Source organism: Gastrolobium bilobum, unplaced genomic scaffold (genome assembly GCF_033153095.1).
Source record: "Gastrolobium bilobum isolate Gb01-03AN ecotype WA unplaced genomic scaffold, APGP_CSIRO_Gbil_v1 utg10253, whole genome shotgun sequence".
In the NCBI taxonomy this organism is placed as follows: Eukaryota; Viridiplantae; Streptophyta; class Magnoliopsida; order Fabales; family Fabaceae; genus Gastrolobium; species Gastrolobium bilobum.
The window spans coordinates 82,503-105,231 of NW_026898582.1; the positions used below are offsets into that span (position 1 = coordinate 82,503).

The 22,729-nt window shown below is 34.0% G+C and overlaps 1 pseudogene; it reads right to left on the bottom strand.

Annotated features, from left to right (window-relative positions):
* Positions 1–397: 397 nt before the first annotated feature.
* Positions 398–11,850, bottom strand: LOC133317510 (uncharacterized; annotated as a pseudogene).
* Positions 11,851–22,729: the final 10,879 nt, after the last annotated feature.

Below are 22,729 nucleotides of genomic sequence, written 5' to 3' on the forward strand. Positions count from 1 at the left end.
TAATTATATCTTTGCAAAAAAGCACTAGGATCGTACGTGTTTTAAACGTTCGTCAAAAGAAGAAGAAGGATGCGATCATAGATTCCAAATATCTGGATGCAAAGATGTGAGTAGTGGTTTTCAATGATGATTAATGATCTATTATGTTTAACGGATGACTATGTGATCACTTGACTATGGCAAATTGATAGCATCATATCTATGGTTGCTAAGCCCAAGGTTGTCAAACTCGCGATTTTATGTAAAATCGTGAGGGAATAGTAAAATCGTAAATCGTAAAATCGTCACGAATCGTAAGTTTTTACTTTTAAAAATATATAATAAATATAATAATATCCAACTAACATTATAAATAAAAAGACACAAACTCATAACAAAAAATTTAGAGACTAAGTGCTTAGAGTACAAAGTTCATCAAATTCTCAAAGTTAGCATCGTCGTCGTCATCTCCCACAGCAACTTGTACTTGTTCTTCAACCATTTCTTCTACTTCCAAGTTTACAACCATGTTTTCTCCACTTTGGATTCCCACCATGTTTTCTTCAATTTGAGTTTCTAAATCCAAGTTTTCCTCTTGTTCTTCATCCAAACCCAAGTCTCCTTCCATGTTAGTTTCATTTTCATCTTCAACAACCCAATCTTCATCCGATGGAAGATCCTCAAGATCATGGATAAGAGGTTTTCTATTATTTTTCTTCTTGGCCAATTTTCTATTAACCATCACAAAAACAACATCATTCAATTTTTTCGTGGTCAGTCGGTTTCTTCTCTTTGTGTGAACCTAAACAAATAAAAAGCAATTATTATAAAATTCTAATTTTTAAATTAACATGCATTTCAGAATTTAAAAATTCAGTATTTATAAGATCTTACCCTTTCAAAGGCACTCCAATTACGCTCGCATGCAGAAGAGCTACATATTAAGCCTAATATACGAATAGCCGCTCTTTGAAGCTCCGGATTTTCATCTCCATAAGAATCCCACCATTGTGCTGGACTTTTATTGTACACTGAAATCTTGGCTGCCTTGCAACCCATAAAGTTTTTCCTACACTTAAAATCTTCTAGTTGAGAATCCATCAATTCAAGTCCATTCTCAATCCCCAAAACCTTATCCAAAGCATCATATAATCCTCTTTTCAATTGAAGTGTTGATTTAAAATTAGGACCATAATGAATTTGTGGGTTTAGGTAGTATCCAGCACAATGCAATGGTCCACTGAGATGCTTGTCCCACCTTGCGTCAATAATATTCCATAAAGGCATATAACTGAAAAATAAAAAATATGTTGTATGTTTAGAAATATAATCTAAAAGAAATAAATTCAATTCAAAGTAAACTTCATAATTTACCTATTCTCAACACCTTTGAAGACGTTTTTAATTTCCTCTTTAGCTTTCCCTATTTCTCCATAAAGAAATCCCATAGCTGGCTCCTCAGAATCAACCAACCTCGACACTTTGAACAACGGATAAGCACCCTTTATACAAAATAAAACATTTTTCCAAAAGAGACTATCATCAACCAAACTTGCAATAAGTTTTCCCTCATTGGACTTTGAGTATTTGCTAGCCTTCCATTCATCTGAGAGGAAAACCCTCTTTACAGCACTACTATTCTCATAGAGGCACCCCAAAGTTAAATACGATGTAGCAAAACGAGTGGCGCCCGGTCTTATCAAATCTTTTCCTTTGGTGGCCTTTTTTAAGAGAGAAATGAGAAAAGTCCTTCCATATATGTATGTTGTAATCTTTTTGCCCTTTGGAATTGTTTCACGGTGAACCGCTATATGCTTCTCAAAATCTTCTAACATCAAGTCAATGGTATGTGCTGCACAAGGAGTCCAAAACAACCTCTTTCTTTTCTGCATTAATAGCTCTCCAGCGCGTTTGTAATTGGCTGCATTGTCAGTCACAATTTGCACAACATTATCTTCTCCAACCTCTTCAATAACATCATCAATCATTTGAAAAAGATTTTCAGCAGTTTTGGACATGTGAGATGCATCAATAGACTTAATAAAAACAGTTCCCATCGTGCTGTTCACTAAAAAATTTATGATAGTTCTCCTTCTTTGATCTGTCCACCCATCCGTCATTATACTGCATCCCACCTTTTCCCAATGATGTTTTTGCTCTTCTATCAGCTCCTTGGTCAATGCATATTTTTTTATTCAAAAGCTTCACTCTAATGTCATGATAAGATGGTGGATCATAACCCACACCATATCTTCCAATTGAGTCACACATCTTACGGAACTCATCACTTTTTATCACATTGAATGTTACAGCATTGGCATAAAAAAATCAGCAACATCAAGTTTCAAATTTTTCTTGAACATATTGTTGATAGTGGATTGAACACTTCCCTTTCCCCTTTTCTTGAAAAAATTTGTAGAACCCACTTCCACTTCCTTTGTTTTTGTTCTTTTTTCACATTGACCCTCCTCCTCATCATCACTTTCAACTATCATTGATTTCTTCAAAAATCTCTCTTGGAGTGATGCTACATTTTCAAACATCTCTTTCTTTACTTCATCGGGCACCGATGGACAAGCTTCAACATCCTTTTTGGTACCGGCTAAATGATGCTTAAATCGATAAACTCCTCCACTTACTTTCTTTGGACAATATTTGCATTGGATTTTTGTTCCCAATTCATTTAATGGCATGCCATATTTCCACCCTATATCACTCCGATTTCCAGGAGCATTTTTAGCCTTTTGTTTCCTAGTAATAGGTGCAGACACAACACTAGCTGAACTACTAACACCGGCGGCGTCAGCACCACTTGAAGCCATTAACTGATAATTTGATGAAAAAAATATCATTCAAGCAAAAAAAAAAAAAAAAAAACAGCACCAACAGTCCAACACCACCATGAATCAATAACATTAACATCAAAAGAAAGTCCAAGCAATTGCAATAGCAAAAGAGAAAAAACAGCACTATGTCAAAATGATAAAAAACAGAACCATGCCACTACCACCATTACTAATAGCAAAAGAGAAATAACAAGATAAAAAAACAGAACCATGCCACATAAAAAAAACAGCACCTCCACGGCACCACCACGGTGCTCCAGTCACCGGTCGGGTCGTCGGTCTTCAGCCGTTGCAGGTGGCAGTGTCGTGCGATGGTGGGGAAGGAAGATGATTGTTTGCCCTTTCTCTTGCAAACGCGCGATGGGGATTAGGGTTTATTTTTGATAGAAAATAGCTGTTGAGTAAACTGGGTTGGGCCAAATCGATTTTGTCCAAATTTTTTTTTTGCCATCACTGCCCATGAATCGCTAACTCGTCCCAAATCGTACGAGTTTGCGATTTTGCACAGTAAAATCGCGATTTTAACGAGTTTACTCAGAATTTCGATTTTACTACCGATTTAACTCGCCAAACAAAGTAAACTCGTAAAATCATACGATTTTACGAGTTAACACGCGATTTTGATAACCATGGCTAAGCCACTTATTTTATCTGTCTAATCTAATTAAGGAAACAAAAGGGAAAATAGGAGACACAACTAGTAATCCAATTCCAGGATAATGGAAGGTACATTCCACATGCATCTTAATGATCTTATTCGCGAACACCACACACCTCGTGGCCCCAACACCTCCCGCAATTGGATTTTCGTTTGATATTCAAATATGTTATCATTTTTCAGTCAAATTCAATTAATCAGATAAAAATTAAGAAAGTCATTGTATCTTTTAAAAAACTTTTATTCCAATGTATAATTGACCATATAAAAATTCTACCATGAATCATTAATTGTTTTCTTTTACAATCACAAAACTTTATATTTATGATTTTTTTTTAGATATATCCACGGTTCATTGATTGTTTACAATTAGGGGTGTTAACGGGCCGAGCCGAGTCGAGCTTTGATCTTAAAAGGCTAAGCTTGTGTTTAAATGTGTCAGCCTGATCAAGCCTGTTATCTATTATAAATATAACTATCGGCCTGTGGCCTAGCTTATTTACAAAAAAAAGCCTTGTTTAGCCTGTTTTAAAAAAATAAGACAACACAAATTTATTCAAACATAATATACAATCAACAACACTAATAATTCTACAAATATTCATAAATTCAATTTATATCCAAACAACATAATATATAACAAAATCATTCAAAAAGTCTGTTTAACCAATAAAATGGGGTGAAATGGATTGAGGAGAAAGAAAGAGCTATTACAAGTAGTATAAAAAATATAAATAAAAAATAATATACTCGGCCAGCCTGAGAGGCTTTAGGGTTGAGCTTTTGAATTGGAGCATGAGGTATTTTTATTAAACGAGCTTTTATACAAATCAAAGCCTGGTGCCAACAACTAATTTTAGACATGTAAGCTCGGGCCTTCACGAGCCGAGCCAAAGGCCCTGGTTATTTTAGCACCCCTATTTACAATCATAAAATTTATGATTTTTTTTAATAACTAATCACTATTAAAACACTCTTAAGTCAATGGGTACTGATCGTAGTAGTTAGAAATGGCTGTTTAAATCTCAAAATTGAAAGTTCGAATTTTAAAGAAATATCTTTAGAAAGACTTCTGATCTTTGTTATATTCTATCCAAATTGCAAAAGCAAAAAAAATGTATCTATTTAAAAAAAAGAGAAAATTATATCTTTTTAAAGGAAAACTAATTTAGTTAAAATGACTGTTTTTTATTTAATATTTAAATTAAAAAATCTCTCACTTTTTTCACCATTATTTTTATTTTGTAACTGTTTCTCTCACTATAAAACACTGTAGTTTTGACTAAAATGATACAATTCTTTGTCCTTTAAAATACGGGTGTTCATCAACTGATCCAAATCGAGTGAAACCAAGTTGATCGAACAGAAAAACTGATAACCGAAAAAAAAACTCGCACATTTTAATTGGATTGGATCGATTTTCGGTTTGTTTGGTGAAAATCGATCCAATCCAAACTGATCCAATATCAATGAAAAAATGTCTAGTTCTTTATACGTGACTTCTTAATATTTTCATGAGTTTTGCATATACTGAATAACTTATAGACATGGAGGAGTATAGATCCATTACTTGGGCCCATGGCTGAAACAATGAAAGCTAAGCATGACAAATATAGGGGGAACATTAAAATTATCAACACAATGATTTTTATTGTTGTGATACTTGATCCCCAATATAAATTACGATTTGTGGAATGGGTTTTTTAGAAGCTTTATGAAAGGGAGGATGCAGAATTTTTAAGTGTTAGAGTTAGGGAGACTTTACACAAGTTGTTCCATAGCTATAAACATTTTCATGTAAATAATCTTTCTCAGTCATCCACTAAAGATCATAATGAGTTAGAAGATACTGATTTGGCAGTATTTTATAATGCTTTATTTGCCAGTGAATTTGAGAGGGACATAACTGTGAGTGAGAGCTTGAATAAAAACGAGGTGGATCTGTATCTCATAGAGCCACTAGAGAAAAGAACTCAAAAATTTGATATCTTAATTTGTGGAAGGTGAATTCAAGTAAATATCCTACTCTTGGTCTAATAGCTAAAGATGTATTGGCTATGTTATAGTATCTACAGTTGCTTCAGAATCTGCATTCAACATTGGGGGTAGAGTTCTTAACAACTATAGGAGTTCTCTTACTCCAAAGACAGTTGAAGCATTAATTTGTGCCCAAAATTGGTTCCAGTCCACTATTTTTTCCAATAATATAGAAGAGTTTATAGAAGAATTTGTAAAAATGGAGATAGGTAATTTACTTTATTCTACTTGTATAATTTTTTAATTTTTTATCATCTTTTTTATTTTCTGGGTATTAAGTTACTAACAATATTTTATTATAATTATTTTAGATATTTCTCCAAATATAGATGTTGATGATGATTTTGATTAAAAGTTGATGATGTAAGTATAGGAACTATTGGATTTATGCGAAAGCGATTTAAGACCTAGTACATTGGTATGCTTATTGAATCATCCTTATTTCACATTTACCTCTTGATGCACAGATCTTCATAGAATCACCTTGTGTATGATTCCCCTTCAAGAAGTGATCTCCTCTGCGTTACAGCAGGAACTTACGTGCCGTTCTCCTCTGCATCATAACACGAACATATTTCTCTAGCTCGAACATATCTCTCTACTCTATGGTAAACCTTCCAAGCTATCTCTCAAGGGAGAAGGGGAAGTGTATGGGCAACTTTTCAGATCTGAGTTTATCTCCTCTGTTCATTGACCTAGGAGGCTAATGACTTAAGTGGTAGTATTTTTAAGGGTTCCAAGAAACCCTAGCCCTAAGCTCATTGGGCTTTAGGTTTCTTGGGCTTTTCTTATACTCTTAGCCCATTTAGGCTTTAGTAAAAGAGTACAAACCCAACAATCTCCCACTTGCTCTTTTGGGTAAAAACTTAAGTCCAAAATCCAAGACCATGTAACCCATATGTCATCATTAACTGAAAAACACCCCATCCCTTGTCTCAAGCTAGCCTGGGATCTACCATATGTTATTAATCAAGGCTCCTGATAATCAACGAATGATTATCTAATTTGGTGTTACTCCACTAAAAGCCCGAACTTGAACTCCAAGACTAATAACACTTATAATATGAATATGCATCTCCTCTTTGTAGAATGTCTATAATTGATTGACAAGTTTTCTGTATCTCAATCAATTATTTATTCCCTTGACTCTAATAGTTTCTCTAATGGATTATATGCACTGGCCAGTGTCTTCAATATCCAAGTACCGAAACATATCAAGGGGACATATCCTACAAATTCCATGTTGTTTATCATAAATACCGATAATCAAATAATCTCACTCTCAAAATACCGAGTTATTGGCAGTCAAAAGATCGAACCTCACCTGTTAGTAAATCAAAGAATGAGAATTATTCAATTACCTATTTATAATAAGCTCAGGATTAAAAGAAATTACATAACTATAGTTAACTGGAGATTTGATACCTTATGACAGAAAAACAACCTTAATCAAATCTCTCATTGATCCTTTTAATGTGTTGATTCACACCAACAGACAAAACTATTTCATAAAATATTGCAGCCTAAATAAAGTGCGTAACTTTATTTAACAGTTGTGAACAAATTCATCAATCGTGAGAACCTATGATCATGTCCTCTATGAACATATCCAAATGATCATATACTCCACCATTGATTCGGACCTTAATGTTTGTAAATTGTGTGCACTAAATAATGAATAATACCTTATTTGTAAAATTCAGAAAAATGATTTCATTGTTTCATTGTCTTACTTCAAGAGCACAATGAACACAATATCTCCCACTCACTTAATGCAAGTTTGGGATCCTCCTAAGACCCAAAGAAGTAATATGTCTCTTGAAAACAAGTTCAGGCAAACTCTTAGACACTAGGTCTGCAAAATCCACCTATAATGTTATCCTAGTTTAGTGAAAAAACTTATAGCTCGAGGTCGATTTTCTTGAGTCAATATCCACTTGAAAAACTGAATCTGTGAGAGCTTAATTTTTCATGACTCCCACTAGAATATATCATCATATATTCTCTCGTTCTCCGAATATACTTGAGTACATGCTTAACAATAATCTAGCGTTCCTTTAGGTTAAGAATGATATTGTCTCACTACTCCCACTGCGTGGAAAATGTCTGGTTTAACATCCAACATGGTATGTGTTGCGGATCTAGCAAGTGTACTAGTCGTACAAGTAATAAAATGATGAGTAAAGATCGTTCCCACGAGGATTTGTGTCAAGCACTGACTAATCATATGTACTTGAGTTGAATCAAACAAAAGTTCATAGATTGCATATATTTCTTGTCACCAGAAACTACACTGAATTGAATTAAAACTTGATAAATAAATAAAATGTAAATTATAATGTAAACAAGTAGTCAGATGTCATTTTCTCTCAAACATGAATTTATAGATGAACCAATTTCCATTATGAATTATTTACTATGTGATGTTGATAAACCTTTTTCTTATCATCTCAAGATGTAATCCCTTACTACCCTGATAGACACATTAATCAGAAACCCCAATCCCTTGGTGATTCCTTTCTTAATACATGCATTAATTACTAAGGTTTTAAGATCACATCAGAATCCTGGCATCAATCCCTTGACTACTAGAACACTATGATGAAGTTGTCAAAAATGAAGAAACAATGTAAACATGTTTGTTCTACATTATTCCTCAACATGAAGAATTAATCAAGACAACTTCATACAATCACATAATAGATAAACAAAACATCTAATTAACCATTCATAAATTCAAACTTGAGTTTCATTGAATCAGACTACAAAGGACTCTACTCAGACATAATACAAATAATAACAAGAGAAGAAGAAGAAAGATCAAACTCCATTGTCATGATAATTGAGTCTTCAATCTTCAAGTACAATTACATGAAAGTATACTAACTATTACAATACTAAGTCCTAAGAATTTGGAAAGTCAGAGAAAATGAGGAGTCAGATCAGATCTATGAAAGATCTGACCTGATCTCCCTTCCTAGTGTGATGGGGAAAGTCAGAATATCAGAGAATGGATATGAGAGAGTTGCATCTGATGATCATCTTGTGAAGGCCCCTTGTCCTTTTATAATTTACAAATTACAACTGAAAACTGACATGGGCGCTAAAACTCTCATTTCTGGACGTTTTAGCGCTCAACTTTGACGGATGCCCAACTGCTTTTAACTGTCTTGTGCGCCAAAACACCCAGTTTTGGCCGTTTTAATGTTCAGCACCAGCATCTTTTGTGCAGCAGGGCGCTAAAACACTCAGTTTTGGGCGTTTTAGCGCCCGACACTTAGAATTTTCCAATTTTCAGAATCTTCTTCCTTCTCTCTTTTGCTTCTTTGAGCTTCAATTCCCTACAAGAACAATGTAAATTTTCAATACAACTTCCAGAACTTGTATTTAGGAATTTATAGGACATTGACCTTTTTTTCATCCATTTAATCACACAAATTTATACTAATTCATGCTCAAAAACCTGATGAACTAAGGGTTCATCAGTATGCATGAGACTACCTATTGTCAAAGCATAAGGTATTTTACTCATGCATTCTTCCTTCTTATGATTCTTTAGAAGTTACTCCTTAAGAAGTTGAGTTTAACATCTAAGAGATATAATTTCCTTTTTAGAATTCTCATGTTGAATTTTTGCAAGAGTTTTGTCAATGTAAGTAGCCTAAGGTGATGCCAATAACTTATTCTTCCTGTCTCATAAGAGTTTTATACCAATAATATAATTGGCTTCCCTAGGACTTTCATATCAAAATGCTTACTTACCCAACTCTTTATGCTTGATATTACCTCTATGTTATTTTCAATAAGGAGCATATCATCTATATAAAGTACCAGAAAATCTATTGCCTCTATTTAGATCCTTCACATACAAATATACACCATTTATCAAGTTTCTATCAAAATCAAAATTTTGATAACCTGATCAAAAATGATATTCCATGACCTGGATGCTCGCTTAAGTCCATGAAATAGACTTTCACAACTTGCATACTGTGTGTTCCTGCCCATTTGCTATAAACCCTTTTGGTTGTTGTATGTAGATATCTTGACATCCAACTCCCAAAAAATCTCATAATTGAGATTTATAGCAGCAACTAAGAGAATCTGGATAGACTCAAGCATGACGTCTGGCAAAAATTACCTCCAAGCTAGCTTTGAAGGTTTTCACCTTCCTTTCCATCCTCTCTTTGCTTTTAGGTCCACATACATATAGAGGGACTTACCCTTCTTGGTGCCTTTACTAGGTACCGAACGGAGTTGAAATAAAAATATTCCGTCTCATGGTTCATAACTTGAGCACACTTGACCAACAACATCTTCTAGTGCATTATCGTAACTAGTCGAATCAATGTCACTCAACAACAGACAACTTGAAAGTTAACAAGGTTCTCTCCCACTACAAATGTATCGCACTAGACCTTTGGATCTACATGTAGATCCAAGATTGGGTCAAATGGTGGATCTTCAATTTTTTGAGGATCCACATATTATGTGTTTAACAACTCCTTGATATTATTCTTCCACATGTGATACTAATATTTCTACTAGTTTCACTTATATATTAACGTGTCGAATTTCTAATTATGGTTCCCATGTTTGTTCACATAGAAGTATATCTTTCCCCTCTTTGAACAATCAAGGGAACAGAGGATGGAGCTTTTAGAGATTCTGGAAATTCTTGATCTAAGATAAGTCTCATCAAGAATAACTTTCCTTAAGAGCTTATAATTTCTCATTTAGTCCCCTTTTAAGAAAATCACAAGAGTGTTCACTTAGATCATCTTGTCCTTTGGACTAAATAAGATCCCATCCACGGTTCTCTTAGGGTAGCCAAAAGATATGCACACTTCCGTACAAGTTTCAACTTTATTTGACCGTTGTTGTAGGACGTGTGCAGGAGCACCCTAAATCTGAATATGCTTTGAACTGGGTTTGCACCTTTTCCATAATTCTTTAGGTGTCTCTATAACAGACTTGTATGGAATCAAGTTAAGAAGATACATTGCCTTCTCTTATGCATCTCCCCAGAACAACATTGGCAAAGCTGAATAGCTGAACATGGTCTTCACCAAGTCTAGAAATGTTTGATTATTGCATACTACAACTTCATTCAACTAACATGTTCCTAGAGTTGACAGTTGTGTAAAACTATCCCCTCTTAAATCAGGTAAGACCTGAACTTACCAGACAAGTATCCAACACTTCAGTCAAACCAAAGTGTTTTGATTTGAATACCTAGATGCTTTTCTGCCTTAGATTTAAACCTCTTGGAATTCTCCAAAAGCTTTAGACTTATGGCGCACTAGGTTCATCTGTCCAAATCCACAGTAACCATTCATATAATGAAGTACTTATCATCTCTTCTGGCTTAAATACTAATTGGTCCACATATATTTGTATGTACCAATTCCAGTTGAATAGTTGTGCAAATCCCTTTGACCTTGTAGGATTGGTTGGCCATTTTACCTTCCAAATAGGACAACCATGTAGCTTTTAGTTAAAATACTATTGAACTTTCAATTTCTCTTTTAACTAAATCATGTTTCCTACTTGAGATAATGTGACTCAATCACAAAGGTCAAACATATGTTTGATTTGAAACTTTTATTTCTTTGGTGAATGTTCTTGTTCATCGTGCTTTTAATTCAACATAATAAATTTAATAGGGTATAATACATAGGTAATAAAGACTATTTAGGCATTGTACCGAAACAAACAAGACAAAGATGAACTTCGAAATGAAACTAAGGAATCAATTACATTGTCAAACCATGTTTTTACCAAACAACTAACAATAATTGAACTCCTCTTGAAATCCGGAACAAATAAACAGTCATCCTAAACCAAAGTCTTTTAACTAACTTGTCTTACTGCTAATGCAGAGAGAAGTTTCCATTTTCAAGCTTAAAATTTCTTTGTCCACTGTTGACAGGCATGCCATGTTTGAACTACTACAAAGAGTAGCAAACATAATCAGTGGTTTCTGAATCACTGATTCATCCACTAACCAAGCCTTAACTTACTCGTGTCTAGTTCTTTTCATCACTTCTTGGCAATTTTTCTTTCAGTGTCCCTTCGGTCTACACTAGAAGCAGTTTCCTTGCAGTTTCTTCATAGTAACTCGTGTGACAACTGCTAACCAAGTCATCTTGTTCTTGATACCATCATTGGGTTTCCATTGGATATAACAAGACTTTTAATAAAACCTGCATTGACTGCATTTTGTCTAGCAGAGTTGCTAGATGCAGCAAACATGTTATTAAGAATCTGAAGCAAGTCTACTCCACTCTTAACCATAAGATTGACAAGAACATAACAGCGAACTACCATATATGCCCATTTTCAATCTGAGTATTGCATCTTAGTTTCCTTAGATACATCCTCTGCAGGTTGTTGTGGTCTTGGTATTGTCAGGACAAATTTTAACTTTCATGTTTTAGAATAATATCAAAGTTTATTTTTCACTTATTCATAGTTGGTACTATCTAGAGATTTTTGACTCAAAATCTTTTCTTAAGGATTAAAGGGAGTCATTTTCTAAAAAATATATACAAGGCACACAATTTCAAACAAATAATACAACAAACAAACGAAGTGCAAGTAGATTCTCATAACTACTATTGTTTATTGTTAACAATCATTCAGTTTTCTTAACAAGGCTTACGATGGACAAGTCACTTGTAATAACCAAAATTGTTATTTGGGCCTTCAGTGCTATTGCTAGAGCCTTGACGGGAGGGTTACCAATTTTATCAAAGTTGAATGTAATTAACCATTGTTTAATTTCAAAATTATCCTTTGTCTCCAAGCATTGCCGACGATGGGCCATACAATACTTTACAAATATTTTTAAATTATTAAGATTTAATCTAGTGAAATCCGATTATCCTTATCCGATGGAGCTTCAGCGATAACCATTTCACTAATAAACCCAGAAATGGAGCCCTTTATATTCTTTACGTAGAGTGCATTGGTTCCACATCACCTTGTGTATGATTTCCCTTTAGGAATTGATCTCCTCTGCATCACAGCTCGAATTTACGTACCGTTCTCCTCTGCATCATTACACGAACATATTTCTCTAGCTTGAACAGATCTCTTTGATCTATGGTAAACCTTCTAAACTATCTCTCAAAGGAGAAGGGGAAGTGTGTGAACACCTTTTCAGATCTGAGCTTACCTCTTTTGTTCATTGACCTAGGAGGCTGATGACTTAAGTGGTAATATTTATAAGGGTTCCAAGAAATCCTAGTTTCATTGGGCTTTAGGTTTCTTGAGTTCTTCTTATACTCTTAGCCCATTTGGGCTTTAGTAAAATAGTATAAACCCAACAGTAAATTGCTATTTTTTAATTTCCATTGTTCATGTATTTAATTTAAATTTGGTTGTTGCTTGAACCCTATCTTAATCTTTTATTTTCATGAAAGTTGTTGTCTTGCTGGTTGTTTCGAAGACCACGGAGAGAGCATTGAGCAATCTAAAAAAGTGAAGTATGGAAGAGAAAGATGATGACTTGAAATATTGGATGTTATTGATGGCAAACTACCTTGTTTTAGATTTTATTGTCTATTACTCTATTTTAACTCTTCATGAGTTTTAAAACTTGTTTTAGTTTGAAGACTTGAGCTTTTTAGTAGTTTGTAACTTTGTATGGCTTCGTTTTGATATGTCTAGTGATTTGTATGGCTGAAATTTTAAACTTTTTGGAAAACCAAAAACAGATATAATTCAATCAGAATAAAATTGGATTGAATTTGATTAGATTTGAAAAAAAATCTAAACCGAATGGATAATTAAATAATCAAATCAAAGGGATTAGATAGATGATTTTTGTTTCAAAACTGATCCAATAGTGAACACTCCTATTTTAAAAGGTCAAACACTAATTAAAAAAAAAAACTCTTAAGTATTTTTCACAACTATCATACTTATTATTATTATTATTTTTTGGTACATTGCTAGGAGGTATCCCCATTCAACCTTCTTCGGGCACCATGCCCTCGGGGTACGGCCCGTTTGGGCTAGCCTCATTGTAACAGTGGGTGCACTAAGCTTCGCAACCGGAGAAAGGACGAGACTAATCCCCTAACCGAAGATTTTTTGACTTATCCTCTGGCCCCCAAAGATTTTCCAAGAAACTGCTTGAGACATGGTTTGATCCCTGCACCAAGCAATCCCTTGGGAGCTCAACTGCCAACTCAGCTACCCTTGGGAGTTACTATATATCATACTTATTTAGCTCTTCCAAAACATGTCACCGCAACACGAAGGGTCTTCTCTACTTTATTCCTATCAGTAACATGCCAGGTGGCTCTTTCTCCAGCCAAAGCCATTAGGGTCGATAGTTTATATAGCACGTAACCAACACAAGAAAAGCCATGAGATGCTAATAAATAATAAGAACAAACTTTTAATCGTGGCTTTTCTACCTCTCAGCTTGTTTTTTCTGATCTTCTCGCACCTTCTAATGGATCAAACTTGGATTTGCCTCTACCCTAATTATCTAATCACTTTTCTGAAACCACGTTATCAACCTTAAAAAAATTGAAATAAATCATAGTTAAACACCACCTAATTGAAGCACCCTTTCATAATTAATGAACCATATTAATAAATTATAAGTCTAATGTTCAAACCGACTCAATTATACTGTCAATGATCTTCCCAGAATTAAATATATAATCAAGTAATTAACTCCTATATTATGCAAGGATTAAGTGCGAAGTGCTAGAGAAAGAACACTTTATGGTTAATTTTGCGTGGTATGTAATCCTGACAATATTGACGCATAGTGCAAAATTATTAACCGAATCAATGCGATTTTGAAAGTATTTATCAAAAAAGTGTAGTTAAATAAGAAGGAGGTCGTGCATGTTCAAGTCGCATTAGGGTATGCCAACTGCCATGCGGCGCGCATATTTATTTAGTACAAATGCATGGTCCATGCTTTCTATAAGCAACTTCAACATATACACCACCCCCACAAGCATCTCAGATCGCGTGCCATATAGCAAATAGTGATTGGCTTCTTGAGTAAATATGTATACATCTCATGTATGACTTGAACGTGTAGGAAAGCTTTGCATATGTCATTGTATAATTTTAATACTTTTTTTTTCAGAATTACATTGATTGGATGAAAATATTTATTATTTGGGTCTAATGGATGAAAATGCCTCTTGCCTTTTTGGAAACATTTTCTCATCATATTAGGGGAATATATTACCATGTTATATGAGTCAAATTATCTCATACAACATATAAAAAAAGTGGATGGAGCCTACCATGAAAAAGAGAGAGAAAGAAAAAAATGAGTTCCGCCCATTATGTGTATTGTAAAATTCATTAAATAATATAATAATAAATTATTAAATAATAAAATAAGTTTAATTTTTTTTATATAATTAGTAAATTATAATTAAACTCTAAAAAGCTTCACATTCATTTTCAAGAATTAATATATGACGGTTATTTGGACTGATGGGAGATATTATCAAATTTAACATATTCACAAATCATAAATTCACAATTATATATATATACGGTAAATAATTTCTCAAGTCAATGGAGATAAATTATCTCTGGTAGCACTGATACCAACACGGGACACGTGACACGATACGACACGACACTTCCACATGTTAATTCAAAAAAATATATTAGATTTCGACACGTTAGGACACGTTTTGATATTAAATAATATTTTTAATTTATGTAGTGTATATTATATTTAATATTCAATAATTTAACAAAAAAATAAAATTAAACTTATAATATTCATCAATTTTGCAAAGAAACATAAGATATCCCAAATATTTATATTAAACTCAATAAAATGGTAATCGTAATCTAACGAAAGTTGAAATTAAAAACACAACGCAACGCAACCTTAGAACATTTTTTTGAATTTCTGTAACGTGTGTTGGAGTGTTGGACATGACACGTCAAAGTTTTTGAAGTGTAGGTGCTTCATAGATCTCTGGTGAGCCCAAACGACGTCGTTTTGTGGCGGAAATCAATGTATTTTTGTAATTTAATTTATTATGGGGTTATATTAGTCTTTATCATTATCATTTCAGAGTAAAGCCCTTTTTGGGTCCGTAACAAAAAATGCACTCCCCACTTTCGTCCCTTAAAAAAAATACCCATATTAGTCCTTTTTTAGGGACTAAATTGGGTCTTCATTGAATTTTTGAGGGACCACATTTTCAGAGAACTGAAATTGTAGAGGGATCAAAAGTTGACTTTTTTTATTGTAAGTGACGAAAATGGGGACCGTATTTGTTGTTAAGGACCCAATAGGGGGCTTTACTCATGATTTTTTAATTTTACAATCCAAAAAAGACGTAGCTTTTGGCTCACTGGAAATAACTTTATCTCGGGTGACTGGAGAAATATTTTTCCTATATATATACAGGAAAAGTATTTCTCCAGTCACCGGAGATAAAGTTATCTCCAGTGAGCTCAAAATAACATCGTTTTGGGGTTATAAGATTAAAAAATTATAATGATGACGACTAATATAACCATGCAATACCGCCCCAAAACGACGTCATTTTAAGTTCACCGAAAATAACTTATTTCCATTGAATTAAAAAAACCTTTATATATATATATATATATATATATATATATATATATATATATATATATGTTAAAATCATATATAAAATACCAAAAGAAAAAAGATGTAGAAGACATGTAAGCGTCGGCAAGGGAATTTTATTCCCTGGTCCTTTTTTTTTTCTTCTCCCTCTCTCTCTTCTATCTCCTCTTTCTCTCTCTGATTTTTTTTCTCTTGAGGGACCAATGGACCGATAGCTCTACATTTTCTCTCGTCCTCAAGGAAGCACGAGGAAAGAACCGTTCAAATTAGATAAGAGTGTGAGGTAAGTTCTAATTTGGATAAGTTTGAAGCGAGGAATATGAGAGAAGTTTTTTTTTTTAAAAATAAGAAGAAGAAGAAGAAAGAGAAGCTAGGAATGAATTTAATATTTGATTGAAAAGAAAACGAAAGTATCAAAGAAACAAAGTGATTAATGAGACTAAGAGAGAGATTCACACCTGGCCATGAATATTATGAAGGCAACAAACAAGTTAGAGAATTGAGAATACGAAGATGTACCGTTAAAGAACGTACCTATGTTTTTGTTAAATGAGAAATTTTTTGGGATTTAGAAAAAAAATAAAGAAAAGTAAGGATTTAAATATATTTTTTAATGTTAAAAAAAAATACCCAATTGAATAAATCTGCATTCGTGGCATGTGTGTATTTGGGTTCCACTCATTATTTCCTATCTGGCATTAATTATAAGCTTGGAAAGTGGGATTTATCATGATTGAGTGCTTAATAATTCCTAATAAATGACATTGATAATGACAATATAAAAATTCTGGGCCCAGTTTATGCTTTACATCATATCACTAACTCCCTCTTGGTTCATACCTTGCAATTTGGGGAAAGCAAAATTTGACATGAGTTTGTCACAGTGTTTTAAAACTCTGCCCCACTTTGGAGTTGATTCTTACGGGTCACTGATTCTTCTTTTCTGAGGATTCGAGTTAGTAGTTAGACCCTATTTTCATATTGATCCCTCTAATTCCCGAAACTTTCCGGTTGAACCCTTGACTCCCGGGTCAGAGGGTCAAAGGGGTCACTACATTTTTTTTTTAAAAAAATTATACACAAAATGGCGTTACTTGATGTGTAAAAAAAAAAAACACCCGTTGCCTAGATTTAGAACTAGATCTGAAATCTGAATCTTTCTTCTTCTCTTCCGATCTTCTCTCCCTGACTTAGACTCAGTCTTCCTGTTCCAGTGATCTCCTCCACTGTGCTAGTTCTTTTTCCCCCACAGTTAATTTATCGTGTCACCGCCTTTCCTCCACTATTATTTATTAGGTAAGGGATCTCCTTTCACCTACTATTGTAGGTGCATGAGAAGAACAAGAACGGCCTGGGTTTGATGATATAACTTTTCATTAACTCCATTGGAATATATGTTTTATACTTTGATAATTTGATTATCTTGTGAATATTGATTTGTAGTTGTAATTGGTTGAATTATGTTAAGTATATTTTGAATCTATTATAATTGGTGGTTTGATTTTTTTGAATTTTTCATATAAAATATATATTATATTTTTTTAATATATAAAATCGGGTCAGCGAAGTGACCCCGTGACCCCCGATTAAACCCCTGACCCCTGACCTCGGCCGGGTCAATGGCCGATCCGAGTTTTTAAACACTGGTTTGTGATTCAACAAATTATGCTTTGGATCATGTCATTGACTCCGTCTTAGTTCATACCCTGAAATTTGGGAAATTTTTTTTGTTAATTTATTGTGTACCAGATTAATCCCTTATTGATGAACTGACGGAAAAAAAAAGCCAGTCATCATTTTCTATCTAGGGTGGTAAACAAACCAGAGGACTTTCAGGGACCTTTGGCTTGACTCGTGAAGGCCTGAACTTACATGACTAAAATTGGTTATTAAAATAATTTGAATTTGTATAAAACCTTGTTTAATAAAAAGGCTTCAGGCTGCAGTTCAAAAGTTCGGCCTTAGAGGTTCTCATGCTGGCTTAGTATACTAACTTTTATTTTTATTTTATATTTTTTATATTACTCATAATAGTCCCTCTTTCTGCTTAACCCATCACACCCCATTTTATTGGTTAAACAGACTTTTTGAATGATTTTGTTCTATATTATGTTATTTGGATATACATTGAATTTATAAATCTTTGTGGAATTATTAGCGTTGTTGATCATCTATTCTATTTGGATAAATTTTTGTTGTCTTATTTTTTTAACAGGTTAAACCAATTTTTTTTTTTTGTAAATAAGTAGGCCACAAACTAGTAATTATATTCATAACAAGTAACAGGCTACACCAGACTGACACATTTAAACATAGACTTAGCCTTTTAAGACTAAAGCCCAACCCAGCTCGACCCGTTAACAGCACCCCTAGTTTTATCCATTTGGTAGTGTTTTAGGGTCTATTTGAATTCTGTTTTTAAAAATAATTTTTTAATTTTCAGAAAAAAATAAAAAAATCTACTTGATAATGCTTGTTTTGTAAAAATAATTTTAAAAATTATATCTGTTATTAAGTTTTTAGAATCAAATTTAGATAGCATTATAATTTAAGTGTTTTTATTATGTGTTTTTAACTTTTAAAATAAAAAATATATAAAAAAAATATTTCATTAACTATTCTATAAAATAATTTCAAGAAAAAAAAAGCATAACCTAATCAAACAATTCCTTATTCTCCCCTTTTGTAATTTGTGGTTTATTCTCTAGTACGTTTCTTGAATTCGGGTTTTTATTTCTTTCTTGTTACCGGTAAATATTATAGTTTAATTCTGAGTGTCTTACATGGATTTATGATGGATTTCAACCTTCAAGCTTTGGATATTTTATTTTGTTATCATAGTTTAGCACTGTGAATCATTAAGACTTTTAAAATTTTCAGGATAAAAGGTATGATATCATTTTTATACAGCAACACTTTGTGTGTTTATCTTCACATGCAGTTAGTAAAAAATGTGTCTTCGTAAACAGTCTAAATTAAAGACAAAGTTACAGATCATGTGTTGATTTTGAGTGAAGTCTATTTTAATTTTTTCTCTTAATAAATACATTTTTATTACAGTAATGATAAGTTTCGATAATTATTGTTTGAATAAATTCCCATTTACGGTTTAAAAAACAAAAAATGCAAACAAAAACCTCTATTATAATTATATTCGGCTCACTTCAAATATTATACATAAATTAAATTAAAAAGGAGCTAATTATTAATGGCAGTGCTGAGTGCACCACGTACTTCTCAATTCTCATGCACGAATGATACAGTGATTTAAAAATAGAGATATTATTAAAATGATGATTCTCAACACTCAAATTTGTTTGAGTCATTTTTAAAAAAGTTAAATATATAACTCAATAATTTAAAAAGAATAGATACATAAAAAAGATGCAAAAATGGATAAATCCAATAAAAGATGATAAAATATAATTCAATTTTTTTTTTTAAAAAAAAGAAGTTTGGAGAGATACAATAACATATTATGTGGAATCTCATAACAAAGTCAAGAAATAAGGGCAAACTGTGATAAGAGAATAACATAATTTGAGATATTTATCTTAACGGGACTACACACTAATACCTGTAATCTATAAATAAAGACATTTTGATAAGAAACATGGGGAAAAATTACAAAAAAATTAGATAGAACACTTAGAAGAGAATAAGAATGAAAATGAAAATGAAAATGATGTGGGAACGAACTTAGTCCCTCAATCTCGGCTAAGAGGCTTTTGCGAAAGTAAACGTCGAACTTCAAGCTCAGTTATCATAGAGGTCGGCTTGGACTTACCAGGTCGGCCTATGCGTAGCGGAAAAATGAAAGAAACATAGGAGAGAGACAGAGATGAATACAACAGATTTTAACGTGAGAAAACCTTTTCTATTGTGAAGAAGGAAAGACCTACGAGACACTAGTCCAGAATCAACCTTCTACTATGAAAATAATGGGTACAAGATATAAAACTTCATCAATAATGGTTGTACGCTCAAACCTCACCTACAATGGTGGTATTCACTCAAACTTCCTAAGGAGGTCTAACACCCAAACTTCTCTATAGAGGTGCTCTCTCAAAATTGTTTCAAATTGTCTAACCCTAGCCTCTCACAAAACACAAGCTTATATAAGAAAGGATGGAAGATTCTAGAATATCAAAAGTGGGAATTAGGGTTTCTTAAGCCCTAAGTTCTTTGAGTTTCTTGAGTCCCATCACCAATACTGAGCCTTGTGCAACATTTAAGGAGGAAAAGCCTAACAATTATCCTCTTTCCAACTTCAATACGTCGGCATCAGCAGTAACCGGACACCTGCACACCAGTCTTCAAATTTTCTTGCTGGTATCGACTTCATCATCATATCGGACTAATTCAGGTCGGTGTGCACTTTGACGAGTTTGAGCTCTCCATCCTCTACCACATCTCGGATCCAGTGATACCTCACGTCAAGGTGTTTAGTGCGGGAGTGATAGGTCGAATTCTTCGCAAGATGAATTACGCTTTGATTGTCACACTTTGGCTCGTACTTGTCTTGATCATGGTCGGGTTCAAAGAGAAACTTCTTCATCCACAACATTTCTTTGCTTGCCTCAGTTGCGGCTATGTACTCGGCCTCAATCGTCGAAAGTGCCACACACTTCTGTAATTTAGATTGCTAGGAGATAGCTCCTATGCAAATGTCATCAAATATCTCGATACCAACTTCCTCGACTCGACATCTCCCCCTAAATCAGCATCTGTAAATCCTTCCAACTCGGCTTTACCTTCTCCAAATCGGAGACATAATTTTGTTGTTCTTCTGAGATACTTGAAAATCCATTTCACTGCTTCCTAGTGCTCTTTGCCGGGGTTTGATAAATACCGACTCTCCATTCCAACAACATACACAGGTCGAGTCTCATATATACCATCACAAACATCAAACTTTCTACGATGGAGTGGTACGAGATCATCAACATCTTGTCTTTTTCTTCATCAGATCTCAAACACTACTTCTGATTCAGCTTAATGTGTTTGGCTAAGGGGGTGCTCATTGTCTTTGCTTTGTCCATGCTAAAATGCTTCAAAATCTTCTCAATATATTTTTCTTGACACAACAATAGTAGCCTTTTAGGTCAATCTCTGATTATCTTGATTTCAAGTATATGCTTTGCAGGGCCAAGGTCCTTCTTCAGAGCAGTTATCCTCATATTGTGTTGCCCTGCAATCAGTATGTTGTCAACATATAAGAGTAAAATCAGAAAATCTCTGGCCTCATACCTTTTCACAAATACGCAATGGTTGGCCTCATAAACTTGTGCTCGGTCATGAAGGAATCAAATTTCTTGTACCACTGCCGAGATGCTTGTTTTAAGCTGTCTAGGCTATTCTTTAAATGGAAGACTAAGGATTCTTATCCTGAAGCTCGGAACCCTTCAGGTTTCTCCATATATATCTCTTCTTCTAGGTGTCCGTGAAGGAATACTGCCTTTATATCCATTTGTTCCACTTCGAGATCTATTGAAGTCGCTATGGCTAACACGGTTCGGACCGAAGTCATCTTCACCGCAGGAGATAATATTTCTTCAAAATCAACTCTTTTCTTTTGATTGAAGCCTTTCATCACAATCCTAGCCTCGTATCTTAGCTTTTGCCATTTTTTTCATGCTTTATTTTATACACCAACTTGTTCTTCAGAGCTCGTCTTCCTTGAGGCAACTCGGTCAGTTCATAAGCTCGATTTTCATGGAAGGACTTCATCTCGTCCTACATTGCCTTCTCCCATTCTTTCTTGTCTGAGCTCGTTGGCCTCATCATAAATTTATGGTTATCCCTCTTCAGCAACAACAATATATTCATTGGGACGATACCTTGTAGAAGGTCTTCTCACTCATGTAGAATGTCTGGGTTGTTGTTCAGGTTGAGAATCCGGCTCATCTTGGATCTCATCAACCCGAACCTTAGCATCTCGATCCTCATCAACTTGTTCATTTTCTTCATTTTCATCATTTGTTTCTTCCCCTATTTCAGCTCGGACAGGAGGATCATGTTATTCACTTTGGAAAACATCCCAAACTTTAGGCTTCGAGATGTCATGAATCGTCTCATTCTCATGAAAGACTACATTTTGACTTCTCACAATCTTCTTGTTGATTGGATCCTAAAGTCGAAATTCGAACTCACATCTTAGCAAACTAAGGTAAATGTTTTCCTTCGTCTTTGCATTGAGCTTCGCCCTTTTGTCTTTAGGGATATGCATGGAAGCTTGATATTCAAATAGCTTCAGGTGATAATAGGTCGCTTTTCGACTTGTCCAAATTTCTTTAGGAATTTCTCCTTCAAGTGACCGTGATGGTGAGAGGTTTATAAAGTCAGCGGTAGTTTTGAGGGCTTTTGCCCAGAATGATTTTGGTAATCTGATATTGGATAACATACTTCAAACCTTCTCTTCAATAGTCCGATTCATCCTTTCAGCAAGTCCATTTAACTGAGGAGTTTTGGGGGACATCTTCTCAAGTTGGATCTCGACCGCTCTACAGTATGCATCAAATGGGCCGTAGTGCTCACCATCATTGTCATATTAGACCACTTTCATCTTCTTGCCACTCTCCCCTTTCACTATAGCATGAAATT